This window comes from Sus scrofa, chromosome 15 (genome assembly GCF_000003025.6).
Source record: "Sus scrofa isolate TJ Tabasco breed Duroc chromosome 15, Sscrofa11.1, whole genome shotgun sequence".
NCBI lineage: Eukaryota > Metazoa > Chordata > Mammalia > Artiodactyla > Suidae > Sus > Sus scrofa.
Window position 1 is genome coordinate 58837929 of NC_010457.5, and position 23980 is coordinate 58861908.

Here is a 23980-nt window from a genome sequence, read left to right on the forward strand (position 1 = left end):
GACTCCTAGTCCAGGAACTCCCATATGCAGCAGATGCTGCCCTAAAAGAAAAGAAAAAGAAAAGGAATAACAAATTCAGTTCTCCCTACCCCCCACCCCCCTTCCCAGGACTAATGATCCAGAAGGAATAATGAAGGATAAAACCCAGCATGAATTTGATGCCCCCTTCTCCCCCTATGCCCCTGACCCAAACAGCGGGCCCCCGGGGGTTCCTTCGGAAAGTCCCTGGAGTTCCAGGAACATCCTATCAGTGGATCCAGAGCAGGAAAGCACTCAGCACCAGATGAGACCACTCTGACATGGGAGAGCTGAGGCAGTTTCAGGCACTCCTGCCAACCAGGAAAGGCCAGCCTCCGGAACCACCCCCTCCCCCAGCCAGTCCAGCTCTTCTGTTGATGGAAGCCTGATATGTTCTTAATTTCCCTTCAGCTGATCATCTTTTGAGAACCTGACCCTGGACCATGTCCTGGTGACAGACTGCGACCCCCTTCGCCCAGTCCTGGGGTCCAACCTGTGAGGCACCTTCACCGAGCACTCTCTCATCTGTCCCCAGTCCCCCTCTGCTCTGGCCCTCCCACCCTCCTGTGTCTGGGACCCCACACTTCCCCACTGGACCTGCCCCTCGTGGGCACGGCCTCTGTGTCTGCCTCCAGCCGGGACCCCCTTTTGACTTTGAGTGTTACCCCTGCTCTCCATTTCAGCCGGCCCTCCCACTCCCCCCATCGCAGGGGCAGCTTTGTTCCAGCACACACACCTGGCCCTGTACTGCACATCCAGCTGTGTGGGTGCTGGTGTAAAGGTTAGCAGAGCAAGGAGAAAGCACCTCAGATTGAGAACAGGACCCGAAGGAACCCTCAGGAAATGCTGGAAGCCATAGTGGAGGAGACTGCACCCTCACCATCACAGAGCTTCCAGAAAGCAGTGCCGGGGCTCCAGCCACAGAAGCACCCACCATACGCAGGAGGCCCCAGCGTGCTAGAGCCAAGTGCACTGCCCATTCCTCTTGCAAAACATGGCCCAACTGGGCTCAAGATCCTTCAGGTCAGCTCCACAGCGATCTGCTCACCAGTGAAGTGGGGCAACCCAGACCAGAGAGAACACCAGCCTGTGCGTGGAGGCTGAGTTGGACAATCCTTCCTTGCCCTCGGAGAACCAGGCACAGGTGGCTCACCACCTGGTGGGCAAACATCCATTACCCTTCCTTTGAGGATCGGATGGAATGGCCATATGCGTTTCTGTACAGAGGTGCAAACCTAGGCTGGGAGGTACTCTGACTTTAGATCATTCGTGTGTGCCTGGGGCAAGTACCTCCCAGCCTCAGTCTGCTCCTCGGTAAGACAAGAGCAACAACCCCTGGCCTCCTGCTGACAACACTGCTCTCTCCTGAATGACTCTAGCCAGGCTCCTCTGTGCCCATTCTGACCAGTCCTCCACCTGGGCTGAAAAGAACTGGCCCGTGCACACTGAGGTGTATGGAATGATGGGCCAACAATGATACATTGTGTATAGCACAGGATAATCTACTCCATATCCTGTGGTAGTCTATATGGCATCAGAAAAAGAATAGATATGTGCACATGTGTAACTAAATCGCTCTGTTGTACAGCAGAAATTACCACAACATTGCAAATCAACTATACTTCAATAAAACTTAAAAATGAACTGCAACTTTCAACATAAATGATTTCCTCCACCCTTCCACATGCACACTAAGAAAACTGAACAAACACCAGTGTGGCTTCTAGGAGTCTAAGATCATGACCTGTCTCCTAAAAATGCTGCTAAAGAAGTCTTAGTGCCACCAAAAGGATCTGCCATTTGTTTCAGCCAATATCTGACTGTGGGCTCCTGAACCCCAGCTCTTTTATAAAACTTAAAACCGTAAATCCTTCCTCCGTCCATCCTTCCATTGAGATAGATGTGTCTCCTGCCACCCAGGAATGTCTTTTTCAAGGACCTGGAACCAGGACTTTAAAATGAAAGAAGATGTGGTATATATACACAATGGAACACTACTCAGCCATAAAAAAAGAAGGGAATAATGCCATTTTCAGCAACTTGGATGCACCTAGAGATTCTCATACTAAGTGAAGTAAGTCAGAGAGAGAAAGACAAATATGAGATGATATCACTTACATGTGGAATCTAAAATATGGTATAAATGAACTTATTTACAAAACAGAAATAGACTCAAAGGCATAGAAAACAAACTTATGGTTCCCAAAGGGAAAAGGAGTGTGGGGGGAGGGATAAGTTAGAAATCTGGGATTCACATATACACACTACCATATATAAAATAGATAAACAACAAAGACCTCCTGTATAGCAAAGGGGACAATACCAATATTTTGTAATAACATGTAAGGCAAGAAGAATTCATACATATATATATATATCGCTGTGCTGTATACCTGAAACTAACACAATTATTATAAATCAATAATATTTAATATATTTCAATTAAAAATAAGATAAATTTAAAATGTAATCATCAGGAAGGACAGGGCCCTTGTCCCAGTCTCTGTGGGAGGGAAGCCTAATGTGATGAGCACCAGTTTTCAGACACAGAACCAACACTGACCAGTCTCTCACCTGCTTCTTGTGATTTTTCACTTGACTCTGCTCAGACTACACTCACCCCCTCCCTACTCCTCCATTCTCCCTTCAGAGCCCCATAAGTCACCTCTGCTGAGTCAGAATGAAGCTCAGCTCTCCCCCAACTGCAGTGATTACACAATAAAACATTACCACCATTTAATCAATGTCTAGCTGTATTTATCTTGGATGCTATCTCAGACTTTATGGGTCATTTCCTAATGATGGTGCAATGCCTGAAAGGAAGGGTGTGTGGGAGTTCCTGCTGTGGCACAGTGGGCTAAGGATCCGGCATTGCCACAGCTGTGGCATAGGTCACAGCTGTGGCTCAGATTCGATCCCTAGCCCAGGAATTTCCACGTGCTACAGATGCAGCCAAAAAAGGCAAAAAAAAAAAAAAAAAAAAAAAAAAAAAAGAGGGGGATGTGTATAAGGCCTCTCTGAACACACTAGAGAAGCTTCAGAGACACATGGGAGTCTGGGCAATACTGTGGGCATTTATTGGGCATTTATTGGGCATCAATTGTGTGGAAATCTTCATGTCCTCAATCTACTAAAAGGAAGATCTGGAAACATAGCCCAGGCCCAGGTGACTCCAGAAACTCCATGGCACTCAGCCAGAACAAGGTAGCAAGGTGTAAAGAAGCCACACATGTCAGGTATGCCATCTCAGGGACTGAAACATTTTGCACCAACAAAATGCCATGCTCTGGCAGACAGTGTGGTAATGGAGTCCCCAGGTTTTTGAACAGTAACGCCACAGCAGCCACAGACCCTGTGAATGCGGTGGCAGGGAGGAGAGACAGGGAGGTGGGGGAAGGGAAGGCAGGCCTGAAATTTTCAAGTGGCCATCTCCTGCCCTCTTCCTTCCTTAGCCTCCACATCCTTCCCCCAAAGGAAACCGTGGGGTAGGGGACAGCCCTGGAAACTGACTTCATGCTAACTTCAAGAGGAAACTCCTTTCTAAGCTGAGGACCTCTGCGCCAAGCTTTTGTCTGCAGGGAATTTTTCTGTGGTTTATTAGAAACTGAAGAAATGCTGACAGAGCAGTTTTGCCCACCCTAGCAGGCAGCAAAGTGCACCTCATTAGACCAGCTTCCTGCAGGCGACAGAGAGGGACAGAGCAGAGGCTGAGGAGGGTGGGAGGAGAGACGGAGGACCGGTCACTGCCTGGGTCAGCGGCGGGAGCACTGGCAAGACGAGTGGGAGTGACCGAGGGGCCCTGCACAACCACCTGCCTGCTCAGGCACACCCTGCTCTGGTAACAGGAGCCAGAGGACCGACTGGGCAGTGCTGGGAAGAGGTGCAGGCCCCCTGGGCCCCAGATCCCAAGTGGCTGGTTCTGAGAACCTCTCCCCACCTCCTTCCTGTTCCTTGTGCCCCAGAGGAGCACAGGAGATGCCACATGGAAGAAGGGACCCCATTCCCCTTTTCTGGGATTCCCCTACAAGACCCCAGATTTTCTGAATTTTTCCTGATTCATAAAGTAATCACATTTTCTCAAACATCTTACTTCCACACACTTTAATGTCTTTTTAAAAATAAGCCACTGAGGGCTCAGGATGATGCAGCAGGGCCCAAGGAAATCATGTGGCTACCGGTCACAATTAACTGTTATGTCCCCCATCCCTCATCACAACAATCCTCTGAAGTATTACAGAGGAGGAATCCCAAGATCAGGGACACTGAGCAAACTGCCAGAGTTACACAGCCAGCAAATTGGGTGGAAGCCTGGGGCCCACATTTAATCACGGCTCTAGAGTGTGGTTTAACTGAGCAGACTGTTTTCATATTCATTCTCTCATGTGATTCTCATAAAACATGATGACATAAGCACAGCCAGAATTATACCCATTTACCAGATAGAGAAACAAAGACCCACATAGGGCCTTGAACGAAGCTACACACCAGGTAGATACAAAGCCAGCAAGAACTTAAATAGTCCATGTCTTGGCCTATATGTTATTCTACCATGCCAGGTAAACTTTCCTATGAAGGCAATTTTTTTTAAAGATTTAAAAATTTTTTTGTAGTTCCCATTGTGGCTCAGTGGTAACAATCCTAACTAGTGGAGTTCCCATCGTGGCACAGTGGTTAATGAATCCGACTAGGAACCATGAGTTTTCAGGTTAAATCCCTGGCCTCGCTCAATGGGTTAAGGATCAGGCATTGCCATGAGCTGTGGTGTAGGTTGCAGACGCGGCTCGGATCCTGCATTGCTGTGGCTCTGGTGCAGGCCAGTGGCTACAGCTCTGATTCGACCCCTAGCCTGGGAAACTCCATATGCCACGGGAGCGGCCCAAGAAATAGCAAAAAGACAAAAAGACGAAAAAAAAAATCCTAACTAGTATCCATGAGTTTGCGGGTTCAATCTCTAGCCTTGCTCAGTGGGTTAAGAATCCAGCATTGCCGTGTGCTGTGGCACAGATGAGGCTCAGATCTGGTATCACTGTGGCTGTGGTGTAGGCCAGCAGATACTCTGATTTGGCCCCTAGACTGAGAACTTCCACATGCCACAGGTGAAGCCCTAAATTAAAAAAAATAATAATATATATATATATTATTTTCTTTTTACGGCCACGCCTGCAGCATATGGAAATTCCCAGGCTACAAGTTGAATTGGAGCTGCAGCTGCAAGCCTATGACACAGTTTGCAGCAACGCTGGATCCTTCACCCACTGAGCAAGGCCAGGGATTGAACTTGCATCTTCATCAACACTATGTTGGGTTCTTAACCCACTGAGCCACACTGGGAACTCCAGAAAAGATTTAAAATTAATAGGGATCACATGATCTTGTGACTGGATGGAGCCTGGGGTAGAAGAGGAATCATTTGGCCAAAGGGAGTGGTAGGAGAGGAAAGGTAAGGATGCTGAGGGGTTGAACTTGGAGGAAAGCAGGAAGGCTGCCTGGAATGGGTGCAAAGGCCACACAGAGAGAAAAGAGGAGTCCTAGCTGCACAGACTCAGGCACTGGGGGCAGGGGAGGTGGTGTCTGCACAGCTGCCTGGATGGGGACAACCCTCCCAGACACAGGCAACTGGATGTGGGTCTGTGCATGCCTCCACGTGGTGGGGCGGTAAGGGAGAGCCTCAGCACTGAGTGGGCCACATCTTCCCATGGCCCTTGATCCGCCTACACCCAAGTCAGGGCATCATCACCCCTGAAGCCCTCCTAAGGAAGAACCCAGAAGCCCTCCTGTGATGTTCTCAAGCTTAGGCAGCTTTTACAGACAAGCCTGACCTCCTCTAGACGTTAATTACTCATTCTTTTGGAGTTCCCACTGTGGTGCAATGGGTTAAGGATCCTACATTACTGCAGCTGTGGTGTAGGTGGCAGATGTGGCTCGGAGTCAATGCCTGGCCTGGGAACTTTCATATGCCATGCCTGTGGCCAGAAAGAAAAATAAATAATTTGTAATTTTAATCCCACAGTTGCGATGCAGTGACTTTGGTCCATCACGTCTGCATGTGCACATATGCACATGTGTATAGGCATAAGCCTGTGGCATGTGCATGTTTACGGCGCATGTGTGCGTTTGTGCATTTGTTCCCACCTCTGCACCGAGGTGTGGGGCATGAGAAACAATTAGGGGCACAGCCACCCCAGCAGCAGCTCAGCAGCAGCCCTGCTCAACATTTCACCATCTGCTAGTACGGGAAGGATCACTACAGCTGGGTTTTGCCCACAGATTTTGATACTAAATAACATTTCCAGCAAAAGTCATGTAAATTGTTTTGTCCAAAAGGCAGGAGATGGAGAAAAATGGGAGGCTGCAGACATTGAATTCAATACAAAATAATCTAATATGCCCAATTTCATTTTCTTTTCCTACCTTTGATGTTTGCAAGCAAATCGTTGACACTTTAAGTTTGTACATATATTTCAATACAAAATGGTCAAGTGGCAATAAATGAATGCGTTATCCAGTTAAATGGCTACCAATCAGAGTGAAGCTGCAAAGAATAGTCTAGTCTGTGCTCTTGGGAGGGATTTTGATTTACAAGCAGGAAATTCACTTATTCTCCCCTGACCCTTGGCTGTTGTCAGCTCTCATAATTCTAGAAAAGGGAGGGGCGGGTCCGGGGAAAGCAAGGGTGGTATAAAGAGGAAGAATTGAAGAGTACTAGGTCTGGGGAATAAGGGAATTCCATTTATCAGCAATAATGATGTCTGAGCCTTCAGAGCCCTAAACTGCCCAGAGCCTCAGCCTGATCTTGCTTCCACACTATATAGTGCCCTCTTTGACTCTTTTTTCTCACACACATGCCCATCCATAAATAGGCTATGAGCTCTTTAAAAGTGGGAGCTGTATCTAATTAATCTGTTAGCACAGCAGCACCTAGTACAGCGCATGAGTTAGAGCAAACACATGGTGGACACTGTATTTAGGAGGATGGGTAGATGGACAGGTGGGTGAGTGGGTCAGTAGGAAGATGGATGGGTGAGTGGGTTGGTGGGTCAGAGGGTGCGTATGGATGAATGGAGGTGGGTGGGTGGGTTAATGGGTAGATGGATAAGTACATGGGTTGGTGGGTGGGTTGGTGGGAAGATGCATGGATGAGTGATTTGGTGAGAAGGTAGATAGACAGGTGGGTGGGTAGATTGGTGGGTGGATGAATGCATGGATGGATAGAGTAGTAATAGATAATGGACGGGTAGTTGGATAGATGGGTGGATTATGATTGTGTAGCTAGATGGATAGGTAGTTGGGTCACGGGTAATGAGTGGGTAGATTGGTGAATAGATGGCAATGGAGACATGTTCAAGTGGGCTAATGGAAAAGTGAGTAGGTGGTGAGTGTGAAAGAAGACCCATCATGGAGTTCCTGCCATGGCTCAGAGGAAATGAATCTGACTGGTATCCATGAGGACACAAGTTCGATCCCTGTCCTCACTCAGCGGGTTAAGGATCTGGCATTGCCATGAGCTGTGGTGTAGGTTGCAGACATGGCTCAGATCCTGTGTGGCAGTGACTGTGGTATAGGCCAGTACCTAGAGTTCCAATTCAACCCTTAGCCTAGGAACCTCCATATGCCGTGGGTTCGACCCTAAAAAGGACAAAAAAAAAAAAAAAGACTCATCAAGAACCCTCTAAATTAAGTCCTCTGAGACCCTGAGGAGGATGTCTGTCATCTAAGCAGCAGGATTGATTATAAAATACCTTAAACATTCTGGGAAAGTTTACATTTCACGTCATAATCCCTGCCTCCAAGCCCCATGATAAACCATGCCTTAGCTTCCATATGGGCACAGTCAGGCCTATAACCCTGCTTTAGAGACCTACCTTCCTGGTGCAGTCACCTTCTAGTACCCCTGGGAACCCCTCATTCAACATAGTAGCTCTTGGGAGTTCCTGCTGTGGCGCAGCAGAAAAGAATCCGACTAGGAACCATGAGGTTTTGGGTTCAATCCCTGGCTTCGCTCAGTGGGTTAAGAATCCGGAGTTGTCCTGAGCTGTGGTGTAGGTTGCATATGCAGCTCGGATCTGGCATTGCTGTGGCTGTGGCGTAGGCCGACAGCTATAACTCCAATTAGACCCCTAGCCTGGGAACTTCCATATGCCGCTGGTGCAGCCCTAAACAAGGACAAAAGACCAAAAAACAAACAAACAAAAAACATTGTAACTCTTTTCCCTGTTTTTTTTTCCATCTACACAGTACAAGTGAGCCTGCCATGATTTAGGTCATTGATTAAAATGAGCAATCACAGACACAAGCTGCAGCTTCAGTGTAGAAAATGCCTCTGAGCAGAACAAGACTCCTCACTCAGGCAGAGGGCATGGAGCTCTGCCCACCTCACTGAGGTCACCTCCTTCAGGCCCGTGTTCCCATTTTTGTCCATAGTAACATAATTTAAAAAGCTATCACATGTTTTATAGAATTCACAATGACCTTTATTTAAGAGCACCAGGTCTCTGGATTTCCCTTCATGGCTCAGCGGTTAACAAACCCAACTAGGATCCATGACGATGCAGTTTCGATCCCTGGCCTCACTCAGTGGGTTCAGGATCTGGCGTTGCCATGAGCTGTGGTGTAGGTAGCAGACGCAGCTCAGATCCCAAGTTGCTGTGGCTGTGGCATAGGCTGGTAGCTGTAGCTCTGCTTCAACCCCTAGCCTGGGAATTTCCTGCAAATGTCGCCCTAAAAAGCCAAAAAGAAAGAAGGAAAGAAAGAGAGAGAAAGGAAGGAAGAAAAGAAGGAAGAAAAAAAGAAGGAAAAAAAAGAGCACCAGTATCCTGTTTAGTATATCTGCCCAGTGATTCTGAATGTCATGAGGCCATGACTTGGTTTTAATAACCCATCATAGGCTCCCAGCAATCACTGTTTTCTTTTCAAAAATACCTCCCTTTCTGAATGTTTCTTCAGCCAGAGAATAAATGCTGACCACAAGGATAACACAGAAGAGTTGGGTAAAGTGCCTAAAATCATAGGACATCCCTCTCCACCATCTATTACAATCCCACCCATGAAAACCCACCCCCACTACTGTGGTGCAGCCAATGCCTCTAAGTTGTTTCCAAGATGGTGCAAAACTCTGAATGTGAAATTAGGACGATGGCACTTACACTTCCCAGATCTGTACCATTAGACACATATTGGCCCACATGTCTTAGCCAGAACTTCCTCATCTTAAAGGGGAGTAACTGTTTCTGACTTACTTTACTTAGTATGAGAGTCTCTTTACTTAATATGAGATATCACTTATATCTGGAATCTAATATACAACGTAAATGAACCTATCTACAGAAAAAAAACCAAACTCATGGACATGGAGAACGGACTTGTGGTTGCCAAGGGGGAAGGAGTGGGAAGGACTGGGAGTTTGGGGTTAGCAGATGCAAACTATTGCATTTGGAGTAGATAAGCAGTGAGATCCTGCTGTACAGCACAGGGAACTCTATCTAATCACTTGTGATGGAACATGATGGAGGACAATGTGAAAAAAAAAGAATGTGCATAAAATGTGTAACTGCGTTACTTTGCTGTACGAGCAGAAATTGACAAAACATTGTAAATCAACTATAATTAAAAAAAATTTAAATATAAATAAAATAAATGGGAGTAACTGTACCAAACTCATGAGGCTATTGTGAGAAATAAGTGAGAAGACGAGGGGACACGCAAGTATTGACCAAGAAGCACCAACTACGTATATACGTGGGCTTGTGGTCTGCAGTTGAGGGCACTGGATCACTACATAACCTTCTGCAGCCCCCTCCTGGGGAGTCTCTGAACCATTCCTACTGTTCAGACCATTCTCCACCCCACCTCCCTCCCCCTGGCTAGAGGTATCCCTCTACTAGCGTCAAGTGTAGACACCATCAAAAGGGGACCACACAGCCCTTTCCTGGCCCTGGAGGCCCAGGCTGCCACTGGACCTACTTGGCTCACAGAGAGAAAACAGCTGCCTTGAACCTGCCACTCCAGAGACACAGCACGCATGACCCCCATGCTCTCCCAGCAGCTGGCTGGCCTCTGGTGGACAAGTAGACAGGGAGAATTCTGACCTAAAATGCCTAACTGAGCACACAAACCAAACTCACCTCCTCCCAAACCCATCCCAACTTTTTTTTTTAAGTGAAAATTTTTAAAAATCAGGAGTTCCTGTTGTAGCTCTGTGACTTATGAACAGACAAGTATCCAGTAGTCCAATTCCTGGCCTCGTTCGGTGGGTTAAGGATCTGGCGTTGCCGAAAGCTGTGGCATAGGTCACAGATGCAGCCTGGATCCTGCATTGCTATGGCTGTGGTGTAGGCGGGCAGCTGCAGTTCTGATTTGACCCCTATCCTGGGAACTTCCATATGCCACAGTGCATATGGAAAGACAAAAAACAAACAAACAAACAAAAATGCATACATTCATAACGACAAAGGGAGCCGGAGAAGATGCAACAAGAAAACAATTTTAAAAGTGGAAAGCAGGAGTTCCCGTCGTGGCGCAGTGGTTGACGAATCCGACAGGAACCAAGAGGTTGCGGGTTCGATCCCTGCCCTTTCTCAGTGGGTTAACGATCCGGCGTTGCCGTGAGCTGTGGTGTAGGTTGCAGACGCGGCTCAGATCCTGCGTTGTTGTGGCTGTGACGTAGGCTGGAGACTACAGCTCCGATTCGACCCCTAACCTGGGAACCTCCATATGCCGCGGGAGCAGCCCAAAAAATAGCAAAAAGACAAAAATAATTTAAAAAATAAAAATAAAAAAATAAAGAAGGGATGTTGTCAGGAGTCGTATTAAAAAAAAAAAAAAAAAGTGTAAAGCAAGAGGTTCCTGGTGGCCTAAAGGTTAGGATTCAGGGATTTCACCACTGCCGCCCAGGTTCTATCGGTGGTCTGGGAACTGAGATCCCACATCAAACTGCAGCATGCCAGCAGTGAAAAGTAAACAACAAGAAGGCAATGCCTAAGCTAACAGTGCGGAAAGTGAAGAATCAACCCAATTTACATTGCAGAATTTTTTTTTCTTTTTATTTTAGGGTCGCACCCATGGTTGCAGACATGGCTGGTATCCCACATTGCTGTGGCTGTGGTGTAGGCCAGCAGTTGCAGCTCTGATTTGACCCCTAACCTGGGAACTCCCATATGCCGCGGCTGCCCTCAAAAGCAAATAAGTAAATTAAATAAATAAATAAATAAATAAATAATGATATAAAAATTTTAAAGTTAGTAGAAGTAATGGAATAAAAACTCAAGAACATCTCCTGGTAAGAAAAGGCAGGGAAAAAAGAAAATAGGGCAGACCAAAAAAGAGAAAGAAAGTAAAACAGAGAGGCTGTCCAGGAATGTCCATTCCAAGTGTCCCACCCACATGGGCTCCCCTCCCAAGCCTGAGAGTATTTTTCCGTCAGGGGCTGCAGAGCCACTTTACTGCATCCCAGGGGCCAGAAATGCCAGAGGTCCAAATCCCCTGGGTGGCCCTGGGGCAATGGGGTGCAGGAGAATATAAAGCCAGCTCCCTTGCCTTAGGGTAGGAAAGTCCTAAAAGTGCAACCTACAGTGGAATATTACTCAGCCACAAAAAAAATGAAATAATGCTATTTGCAGCAACATGGATGGACCTAGAGATTCTCATACTAAGTGAAGTAAGTCAGACAGAGAAAGATAAATATAATATGAAATCACTAATTTGTGAATCTAACAAAAAGTGATACAAAAGAACTTACAAAGCAGAAACAGACTCAAAGATTTTGAAACCAAATTAATGGATACCCAAGGGGAAATGTGGATAGGAGGAGGGATAAATTAGGGGGTTGGGATTGACATATACACACTGCTATATATAAAATAGATAACAAGGACCTACTGTATAGCACAGGGAAATCTTCTCAATAGGTTATGTGTCATAACCTATATGGGGAAAGAATCTGAAAAAGATGGATATATGTATATTGACTTTGTTGTACACCTGAAACTAACACAACATTGTAAGTCAATTATACTCCAATAAAATTTGTTTTTTAAAAAAAGTAGGAGTTCCCATTGTGGCTCAGCAGATTAAGAACCCAACTAGTATCCATGAGGATTCAGGTTCCATCCCTGGCCTTGTTCAGTGGGTTAAGGATCCAGTGTTGCTATGAGCTCTGTAGGTTTCAGATATGTATACATACACACACACACACACACAATGGAATACTACTCAGCTCTGATCTTCATTGCCACAAGCTTCAGTGTAGGTCACAGACATGGTTCAGATCCCGCGTTGCTATGGCTGTAGGCTGGCAGCTGCAGCTCTGATTCGACCCCTAGCCAGGGAACTTCATAGGCAGCGAGGACAGCCAAAAAAGAAATAAATAAAAAATGAAGTCAAATATACATTTTTTTTCCTCTTACTCATTGTGCTTTTTGGTGTCATGTATAAGAAATAATTTTTCCTCAGCCCAAAGCTACAAAGACTTTCTCCAATGCTTTCTTGAAGATTTATCACTTTAGGTTTTACAATTAAACCTACCACCCTCTTTGAATTAATTTTGTAGTGTGGTGTGACATATGAATGAAAGTTCTTTTTTTCTTTTTTGCATATGGATGTAATGTTTAGTTTCCAAATGTTGAGGGATTTTCCATATTATCTTCCTGTTACTGATACGGTCTTGTTTAATATACTTTAGAGTTTAAGTCTTAAAATTGGGTAGTGTTAGTTATCCAGCTTAGCTCTTGTCCTTCAATAACGTGTTAGGGCCCCTACTCTTTCCTTCCACCTCCGCTGCCTCAACCAGAGCATGGGCAAAATCCTCCCAATAGGCACACCTCTCAGGCTACCCCTGATCTTACACCTGACACTGCCCCAACAAATCTTTCTTTTTTTTTTTTTTTTAGAGTATAGTTGATTTACAGCGTTGTATAAATTTCTGCTGTACAGCATAATAACCCAGTCATACATATGTATTACATTCCTATTCTCATACCATTTTACATCATGTTCTACCCCAAGAAATTGGTCATAGTGCTGTACAGTAGGACCCCATTGCTCATCCATTCCAAATGTAATAGTTTGCATCTACCATTTTTTTTTCTTTTTAAGGCAGCGTCTGTGGCATATGGAAGTTCCCCAGCCAGAGACTGAATCCAAGCCACAACTGAGCAACTGAGATCTACTCTGCAGCTGCAGCAATGCCAGATCCTTTAACCCACTGCCTAGGGCCATCTCCCCCATCTCACCAGCATCTCCCCAGCGACCTGAGCCAACTGCAGTTGGATTCTTAACCCACTGCACCATGGCAGGAATTCCTTTACCTCAAATCTTGAGCCCACATCCCCTTCCCCACATCTCCCCATCCCTGATGGCTCATTCCAAATGTCACCTCCTGCAGGAGGCTCCCTGCCCCTCTCCATATCTGGACTGAGTATTCTTCCTTAGACTCTGCTCCTACAACCCCTCGTTTTCCAGTGTCATAGTTCCCAACACATCACACCATGTCCATCTGCTTAGGTCTGTCTCCTCCACAGACAGGAAGAGCCCTCACCAGAGTCTAATCCTGCCATCCCTGTATCAGAATGAAGCTGAGACATGTTTACAGTGTAAATGAGCAATGCAGGAAAGCATCTCTGAATTCACAAGAAAGAGCATCTGAGTTGGAAGAAGGCTTTCTGAGGCAGAAAGTGTCTTTGTCCCCTCAGCCGCTACCCATCTACCTGTGAAGTTACTCCCCACAGACCATCCACCTATCCACCCATCCTTATGGGGGCCTCCCACATGAGTTCAGTCCCAAACCTTCCCTCCGCTTAACATAATTAGCACACATGCTTGGACCAGTCTCTTTGGCACCAGGAGGTGCAGAGAGGTACTTAGGAGAGTGGCCCCAAGTTTGAATCCTGATTCTGTCACTTGACCCTTGGGGCCTCAGGTGAGTTACTCTCCCAATGCTCAATTTCCTTATAAAATGGGGGAAAGACTATCGGGAAGCTTCAGTAACATAATTCACATAGACACTGAGAAGAGTGCCTGCAGGTAGGAGTCACTTGTGTAGGTGGGTTCTTGTCAGCATCACCCTGCACTTTCTCCTTCATGACAGCGGGAGAAATCCAAGACCCTGGAGGGTTGGGGCCAGGCCTGCAGAGGGGTGTGCACACAGTAGGTGCTCAATAAAATCTACAGAGGTTTGACAAGAGACAAAGGGAACTGTGACTCCACATGCCCACCCTGTGCCAGCTGAGCTGCAAGCTATTGCTTGTGATTTCCCCGAATCCTCACAACCTTGATAAAAGTGTAAAAGTTCAAATTAACCAATAACCACTCAGGATGGTGATAGGGCCCATTCAACAGAAAAGGGGACTGTCCCAGAGAAGCCAAAGGGCCTCTGAGAGCAGGGAGAGGGCTGCGGGAACCTGACCACCTCCCATCCTGGGCTGATCCACCGCCACGCAGTGACCACAGAGCAGGCTAGACTCAGAGAGTCCTCAGGAGCTGGGGACAGTCTCTGTGACAGGAGGGCCCTTGGCCACAAGGGGAGCCCAAGTCCTTCTCATCCCAGGGCAGGGCACCCGGAAGAGCCTGCCTCTCTGTCCAGAATGGCTTCATCTCAAAAGGCTGTCATTCCATTTGATTTTTTTTTAAATCCTACAAATTCCAACGGCAAACCTTTGATAATGAGCCTTGATAAAAGTGTAAAAGTTCAAATTAACCAATAATTTCTTTTTTTACCTGGAAACAGAACAAGGGGGAATTGGATGAAAATACTTTCTCAAAATACAATTTTATGATCTGCAAATGTGTGGTACAAAAGTCCAATCTAGCCCCCATCCCCCACCCCCGTTCCCTTCCTATGTTGACCAGCAGCAGTCATCAGTCCACGGTGCCACCATCCTTCTATCGTCGAGATGGCTCTGTGCCTGAGGTGACTCTGTGCTCAAGCCCACTTCTCCTCAGAGGACCTGGGTGAGGACTGGTCATGGAGGGATAACCTTCACCTCCAGGGTCCAGGACAACCCTGGCCCCAGAGCATGTGGGACGTGGCAGCCCCTCAGACTGCCTGCCAGCAGAGGGCCCACCTTCATCCCTTAAGTTACCGTGCGCGTGCGCACTCTCCTAGCCACCTGCTGGCCTGCTTCTTGCTCCCACTTTACAGACAAGGGAGCCGGGTTTACCTGGAGAATGCTGTGACGGCCTCTACCCAGTATCCTCATCGCCATACGTCTGCATCATCTCTCTGGGAAAACTTACTGTGTGCTGGGCTCTAAGCTGAGGTCTCCGGAAGGTTCTCTGGGTCAGAATCACCATCACTACCTTATGCGGATGGAGAGGCTGCTGATGTAAGTGACCTCCTGGGTTGCCCTAGAAAGGCAAAGGGAGAATTTTGAACCCCGGCTGCCTCACCCTTTGAAGCCACATTCTTCACCTTCTGTTCTGCTGGGACCCTCAGCTGCAGGGCTGCTCGGCACCTCCCCTGCAAAGGGGTCTGTCTCCAGGCATGGGCATGTGAGAGCACATCTGGGTCTTCTGGTCCTGGGTGTGACCCCAAACTCCACACAGCTGAAATGGTGATGGAGAATGACCCATGCCTAGCCACCTCGCCTCTCTGGGCCTCTGTTTCCTCATCTTAAAAATGGACAATTTCGGACTTCCCATTGTGGCACAGTGAGTTATGAACCCGACTAGCATCCATGAGGATAGAGGTTCAATCCCTGGCCTCGCTCAGTGGGTTAAGGATTGGGCATTGCTGTGAGTTGCAGAGTAGGTCACAGATGCTATGGCTGTGGTGTAGGACAGCAGCTGCAGCTCCGATTTGGCCCCTAACCTAGGAACTTCCGTATGCTGCTGGTTCAGCCCTAAAAAGCAAAAAAAAAAAAAAAAGGCAATCTCCATAGTCCCTTCTGGAGATACATTTGCTATTTAGATTGAGTTCTCACAGAGGCAGTCCCTGAGACCAGGTTCTGAGTGGAAGGAGCAGGGACCCCAACAGGAGGGAGGTAGAGTGAGATGGGAAAGGAAAGACAGGAAGATGTGCTGATGTGGGCTAGAGCCAGCTCATACCACCTTCTATTTACACCTGCCCTTAGGCTCAAACCTGCCCTCAGGCTCACACCTGCCCTCTGCTCACACATTTTTGTATTAGAATACAGTGAGAGGAAATTTATATCATGGGCAATAGAGAGAAATTCGAGGATAAATTAGGACATATACAGAATGTAAAATAAAGAACAATTATTAACTCCAGGTAAAACCCCCCAAAAAATGTTGTGCAAAAAAGGAAAAGAAAACCAAGCAAATGAAAAATATAGAGCAATCATTAACTCTGGGTAAAACAAAACAGTTATGCAAGAGAGGAAAAGAAAACTAAGCAAATGAAAAATACAAAGCAATCATTAACTCCAGGTAAAACAAAAAAGTTATGCAAGAAAGGGTTTCCCTGTGAAAAGCCTTAGCACAGTCACATGGTAAATACTGAATGTTCATCTTGTCAAAGATGATGAGGCTATTCTTCAACCCTAAAATAAACCACAAAGCTGAATTTACTGCTCACCTGAGCAGAGGAGAGCTTTGCTGTTCAGGCAGTCTCACAGAGCACAAAGCTAGGGCTGCAGGGATTGGCTAGCCATCCAGACTGGCAGTGATGTATTTTTGTCATCCCTGAAAAGTGACTGGATGAGACACAATATGGTCGATTGGCTGGCACAAAGAGGCTGCCTAATTGAGTGTGTCCATCTCTGATTGGCTGAGTTTCAGCTAGCGGCTAACACTGACTGGTTGGCTGCAAAGCATGTTCATTGAAGTCAGCTGTTGTCTAACCATTGAAAAAGTCTAAAACCGGGTCTGATGTTATTTGTTACCATGACTACAGGACAATGGGTCTTTTCCTAGGAGTGTGGGAACTTCCCTATTCTCAATCCATGCAGAATTAGGATGTAACTATGCTGCTGATAATGGGGGATGGAAAGTGTTGGAATATGTGTGTGTGTGGTGTTGCCTGGAATGAGTGTGACAGAAAAGTAATTCTCCACTTTCCATGGTAAGAAGTAAAAGAATAATGCCCAGAACTGGAAAATCAAAAGTTAGCTATGGAAGCATTTTATTTAGTGTTGTGAACATAACATCAAAAGAACTGTTGAAAATTGGTTTTCTCTGGGGAGCAGGAAACTATGGGGTGGAGCAAGGGGACTACTGTTTTGCATAAGAAAACTTGCTGGGCTGTTAGACTCTTTAAACCCCATGTATTCATAACTTTGATAAAAGTTGTAGGGTTTTTGGAATAAGATTTTTTTTAATTTTTACTTAAAGTTTTCAAAATCTGCATTTCAATGTTTTTGAACAACAACAAAAAAAAGTTCTGTTTCTAGCACATCAAAGCAGATAGCAAGATTTTGGTACCTTGTCTGTTCACTGTTAATAAATGAAGGCTGCAGCATTACTTTCCAGGCACAAATATTTCTCTTAACATCTCTCGTCTCACTATGACATCTGAGCATATGGAAAATCTTCGGGCACCTCCCTCAAGGTACCACACAGTTGGCGGGGGGTGGAAAATGAGAGAAAGAGAGAATAAAGTGTAAGAATGAGTGAGAGGCAGCCCCAAGTCTTAATCTACACTGGATCACAAGCTTCTTGGGTTTTATGTGGCTTCTTGATGCCACTCGGGACCCTCCCAGTGCTGAGCTCAGTCAAGGCCACCCCTGAGTCTCACCCTCTCCCTGGAGCCCTCCTTGTCTCCTTCCCTGCCCCCTAGACAAGGGTTCCTGGTAAGGAGAGTGACCCAGCCTCAGAAGGGGAGGGAACTGGCAGACACAAAAGTCCCCATCCCTGCAGTAGGCTGCCTCAGGATGGCTACTTCAAGCTCTTGGGTCTAACGGGCCCACATGCTTAGCCAGTGGTCCATTGCCATGGGGACCTCAGAGCACAGTGCCACCCCCCAACCTGTGAGCCTCAGGCACCACTACTGGGCAGGAGAGGGGAGGCAGCAAGGGCACTGGCCACTGCCTCTCTCTTTGTTCAGTGTCCTGCCTACCTCAGTGCTTGTCCCCCTACCTCAGTGCTTCCCAGAATTAACTGAGTCCAGGCTACTGGACAGCTGCTTCCCTACACTGCTCTTGGCTCTCATCCACACCTGCCAGGTGAGCATAGTTCTCTTCAGCTTACAGATGAGCAAACTGAGGCACAGGGGAAAGAACTTGCCGGTCCTGGCCGGAGGGAGGAGCCGGGGCACCAGATTTCAAAGTCCTTCCCCAGAAGCCCAAACTCACGGCTCTGAAAGCTGTACCTCCTCCAAGGAACCTTTCCAGGCCACTGGGATCCTAGCCTGGCTGAGGCTTGAAGGCCCAGGGCCCCTCCCAGGAGCGGTGTCGGAGGGGGGCCAGGAGGGGTCCCCACAAAGAGGGCAAGTTTCCGGATTACTCACCCATAAAGGCCCTGGACTGCAGGGAAGCCATTGGCTCTTGACAAAGTCCAGTCTCCCAGCCTGGACTCAGATTGGGTCGGGGCAGTCAAAGTGGCTATCGAATCAATGAAGGGTGTGGGCTCTCCTCCCCCATCCCCACCCTCACCCCCAAACTTGGGGCCCCAAAAGAAACACATGGTGGCCTAGACAACCCCCACCCAAAACCCTTGTGTCTGGATTTTAGGTATAATGGACGGCTCTGTGGGTGAGTTAACTTCTTGAATCTTCCCCTAACCTGATTCCCTGTCAAAGCCTCTCAAGCCTCTTCGCCCCTGCTCTGAAATCCCATTTTACTTTCTACTTGAAAGAGCCAGGTCTCAGGGGACAAATCCTGCCATATTAGCTGTGTTCATGAGAGTGGGGTGAAATCCAAGGGAATTGGCACATTTGAATTCGAATCTAGATGTGCCAGCCGTTAGCCCAGGCCCCAGAGAATACAGCATTAATAAGTCAGCCTGTTCCCTGCTCTGGCACATGGAGGGGTGCAGGGGGCCCAACATTCATTCATGCATTCATTCTTTCCACTGAAGAATGGTTACCGGTCACCTGCCATGTGCCAAGCCCTGTCCTAGGCACTGGGACGCAGGACAGGAGGCCTCACTCTGCTGGCTGAGATGCATGCTAGGTAGGAGGGGCAAAGCAGACAGGAGAGATAGGAGGTATGCCATGGGAGATGTGAAGTTTGGCAAGGCCTCACTAGGAGGAGTCTTTTAGATAAGAAGGATGTGGTGGATGGAATTCCTGTCATGGTGCAGAGGAAACGAATCCGACTAGGAACCATGAGTTTGTGGGTTCAATCCCTGGCCTCGCTCAGTGGGTTAACAATGTGGCATTGCCATGAGCTGTGGTGTAGGTTGCAGACATAGCTCGGATCTGGCATTGCTGTGGCTGTGGCATAGACGAGCAGCAACAGCTCCGATTGGACCCCAGGCCTGGGAACCTCCATATGCTGATGGTGTGGCCCTAAAAAAATAATTAAAAAAAAAAAGAAGGATGTGGTAGAGCTGCAGTGTGGACACCTGAGGAAGAGGTGTCCTGCAGAGTAACCAGCAAAGGACAGAGGCCCCTAGGTGGGAGGATCAGGGGCTTGCAAGGAGTGGGGTAGGGGAGGCATCAGGGAGGTCAGAAGGCTTCTGGGAGAGCCAGGGGACATGGAGACGCTGCTTGGAGGGAGGACATGGGCCAAGCTGGAGGATCACTATGCTGCTGGGATGGGGAAGGACTATGGGGGGCAAGGACAGAAGCAGTGTGACCCTCAGGGGACCATGGTGGTCAGCTCGGCTGCTATGGCAAACCCTGTGGATGGACATCCTCTCTCTGTCTCGAGGTGGTGGCCTCTCTTTATGTGTCTGTGTCCCAATCTCCTTTCTTATAAGGACCCCAGTCACATTGGGCTAGGGCCCAACCCCAACGGCCTCATTTTCCTCCATCTCCAAATACAATCACATCCTGAGGCTCTGGGGTTGGGACTTCCGTGGATGAATTCTGTGGATGGTGTGGGAAGGTGACCACACCAGGACAATGATGAGAGTCAGGTGTGAGATCAGGGCTGGGACCACCTCAGCATAGGGAGGATGAGGAAAAAGGATCTGGTCCTGCAGCAGTTGCCCAGGTAGGTATAGGAGCTATCTGCCCCAAGTGAAAGGAAAAAGGACACATCGCTGCAAGAGAATTTAACATCCAAGAATGGGCAATTCTAAATATCATCACTGAGAAATGGTTCTCCTTAAAAAATATTTTATTCATCCATTTTTTTTTAATTTTTTTTAGAGGTGTACCTGCAGCATATGGAAGTTCCCAGGCTAGGAGTCAAATAGGAGCTACAGCTGCCAGCCTATACCCCAGCCACAGCAGCACAGGATCCAAGTCGCATCTATGACCTACATCACAGCTCAGGGCAACACGAGATCCTTAACCCACTGAGTGAAGCTAGGAATTGAACCCAAATCCTAATGGATACCAGTCGGATTCATTTGCCCTGCACCACAACGGGAGCTCCCATTCATCCAATCTTTAAAGAATTGCTACATTTGCTATTATTTCATTAGTGCATCTGTATACTTCAAATTTGTGCATTTTATGATGTATTATTTAGTCAATAGTGTTTGGGGATTTTTCTTTGTTTTTTGTTTTGTTTTGTTTTGTTGCCACACCCACAGCATGTGAAATTTCCCGTGCCAGGGATCTAACCCATGCCACAGTAGCCACTCAAGCCATAGCAGTGACCATACCAGATCCTTCACCCACTGAGCCACCAGGTAAATCCTCAACAGCATTTTCTATGTGGATGTTAATTCAGAGAACTGTCAGTTGCAGGGTTGACCCCTCCATCCCCACAAGGACCAGGTCACACATGATTTCCCATGGTTCTGAGCCACACAAGCCTACCTAGGGCCCCGGATCAGGTCTCCAGAATCTGCATTTTAATGGTAGAGTTGAAACAATATTGACAGAACAACAATTATGCAGGCAAGGCCACAGAACCCGAGTTATTTCAACTCTGTTATTCTATATGACCACTTGGGACATTTATGTTTAAAATTTGAAACAGTGGAACAGTGCAAAATGCGAGGTGTGTCATTTTTGTTTTCCAAGAATATATTTTAATTCATACAAAAACTGTTTGTTACTGATTGTATATCATATATTTAAAATTGAAATGCAGCCTCTCATAATTGTTAAGGGATGTTTTTAAAGCCAAAGAATTAATAAAGGAAATAAGATGTTACTTCAGTGAAGTCTTATAGCAGTTTCCTAAACTGAACCTCTTTTGGCTGATTCTGTTTTATTGAAATTCACTAATTTTTTATTGGCATGATTATATGTGCAGTATTCAATTTCAGAAAGTTTGCACTCTGCATTTCTTTTCTTGGACCTTATTACTTGTTTAATTTCATGATTCTTCCTGGAAATAATTTTGAACAAGCAAGAGGAATGTCAGTTCATGCTGCCATAACAGAATACCGTGGACCTGGTGGCTTAAACAACAGATGTTTATTTCTTACTGTTCTGTAGACTGGGAGTCCAAGATCAGGGTGCCGGCATAGTCAGGATCTTTTCTTTTTCTTTTCTTTTTTTTTCATTTTTTTTTAATTGAAGTATAGGTGATGCACAATGTTGTGATAATTTCTGCTGTAAAATATTGATTCAGTTATACATGTATGCACATCCACTCTTTTTCAGATTCTTTTCCCACATAGATGATCACAGAACATTGAGTAAAGCTCTTGATGAGGGCTCTTTTCCTGATTGGGTCCTGGCCTTGTTTGGTGAATACATGCAGAGAGAGAAAGAGGAAGGAAAGAAGGAAGGAGGGAAGGAAGGAGGAAAGAAGGCAGGCAGGCAAGAAAGAAAGAAAGAAAGAAAGAAAGAAAGAAAGAAAGAAAGAAAGAAAGAAAGAAAGAAAGAAAGAAAGAAAGAGAAAGAAGGAAGGAAGGAAGGAAGGAAAGAGAGAGAGAGAAAGAAAAGGAAAGGAAAGGAAAGAAAGAAAAAAGATTACTGTCTCTTCCCTCTTCTAGAATGTCACTAATCTTGCTACAACCACCCCTAAGACTCAATCCCTGGCCCAGGAACTTCCATATGCCTGGGTGTGGCCACTAAAATGTGTGTGTGTGTGTGTGTGTGTGTGTGGGTGTGGGTGTGTGTCTGTGTGTGTGTGGGTGTGGGTGTGTGTCTGTGTGTGTGTGTGTGTGGGTGGGTGGGTGGGTGTGGTGAAATGGCACTAATCCTATCATGGGGAGCTCCACCCTCACAACCTAATTATCTCCCAAAGGCCCTGCCTGCAAACACCATCATCCTGGGAATTAAGGGCTTCAACATGTGAATCTGGAGCAGATACAAACATTTAATCTGCACAATGTTTTTAAAAAAGGGCAAGGTTTAAAAAAAAAAAAAGATTATCACTCAGTGTCAAAGGTACTGGGATTTGGATGTGCTTTAAAGTAGAGCCAATGGGTAAAACAAGTGTGAAAGCAGGAGAGAGCAGGGGTGGCCTGAACATTGGAGGGCTTCCCTGGGAACACTGAGGGAGGGGCGGGTCTGGCCCAGGTGGGATCAAAAATTTGGTTTTCAGGAGTTCCTGTTGTGGCTCAGCAGGTTAAGAACCCCACCTAGTGTCCATGAGGATTCAGGTTCAATCCCTGGCTTCCTTCAGTGGATTAACCAGTATTGCTGAAAGCTATGGTGTAGGTTGAAAATCTGGCTGGGATCTGGCATTGCTGTGGCTGTGGTGTAGGCTGGCAGCTGCAGCTCTGATTCTATCCCTGGATCAGGAACTTCTGTATGCCACAAGTGCAGCCCTTAAAAAAAAAAAAATGAATTTGGTTTTCAGACATGTTCTCTGTTGAAACACCTGATGGACATCCCTGTGGAGGAGGAAGTAATATGGGAAACACCAGTACTTCCATGGAATTGAAAACCAGGAGACTGGAGGGTATGGCCTCAGGCAAATAACAAAATCACAGTATACTCTTTAAGTCAGTCATGGACTCGCTTCAGAGAAGCAGAGCCCTGACCTAGTCTGAGGGCACAGCAGGTGACCTTGGGAAGCTGAGGCCAGGTGAGCCAGCCAAAGGAAGGCCTGGAGCAGGGTACAACACAGGACTTGCAAGGATCAGCAAAAGGCTGGTGGTGTGTGGATTCAGAGAGTCAGGGCACCGTTGTGAGAAAACACACCTCAGACCTGGGATTTTTATCAGCAGAGCTACAGGCAAAGATTGAAGAGTTCTAAGTAGCAAAGTGACATGATCCGAGGTGAGTTTTTAAAGGCTTGAATAAGCTGCTTTGTGGAGAATGGATTAGAGCAGCAAAGTAATCCATCCAGGTGAGAAATTACATGTTTGGACTAGAGGGATATCTGGAGAGATGGGAAAAGTGGTTAAGTCTGAGAACCGTGAAGCAGGCGATACAGGAGGTGATGGAGTATATAGAAAGAGAGGGAACAGGTTAAGGATTCCTGGGTTTGGGGTGGAGGATCATGCATGCCCTGAGCCTGGGGGAAGATAAAGGTGTCAGATTCAGGGAAAAGTCCAGCTCAGTTAAAGCACATTCAGCACCAGCACCAGAGACCCCATGTATCATAATGTCTGGTTTGGAGCTTAGGAGAGCAGGTTGGGCGAGAGGGAGAGCTGGCTCTGGACGCAATGCTGACTGGATGGCAGGTGAAGTTATGTGGGTGGATGTTGTCTCCCAAAGGAGTTACCCCTGAGTCAGGAAGGCTGAGAGCCTGGGAAACAGATGCCAGTGCTTAGGGGCCAATGGAAAAAGGGGAGTCAGGAAGGAGAGAGAAGAAAAGGAAAGCTGGGAGTATCCCAGCCAAAGAGGGGAGGGGATGCCTCAGGAAGGAAGGAGCAAGTGTTCTATGAGACCTGGTAAGATGCAAGGACCAATGAGCTGGACTAATGGCCATGGCCATTCCTGATGACCCCAGGGAGCAACACGTAGCAGAGGGCTGGGAGAACCAGAAGTGAGTGGGCTAAGGAATGAAGGGAAGGAAAGCAAACCAGCAAAAGTAGACAGCTCTATTAA

At 46.9% G+C, this 23980-nt stretch overlaps 1 long non-coding RNA gene across 1 annotated transcript in view; it reads right to left on the bottom strand.

Moving 5' to 3' along the window:
• LOC106506245 overlaps window positions 1–16675 on the bottom strand; it is a 32091-nt gene extending 15416 nt beyond the window's left edge. The window contains exons 1-2 of the long non-coding RNA XR_002339493.1: window positions 16547–16675; window positions 15247–15357 (exon numbers count right to left, since the gene is read on the bottom strand). This is a non-coding gene — a long non-coding RNA (uncharacterized LOC106506245). The remainder of the gene's footprint in view (window positions 1–15246; window positions 15358–16546) is intronic.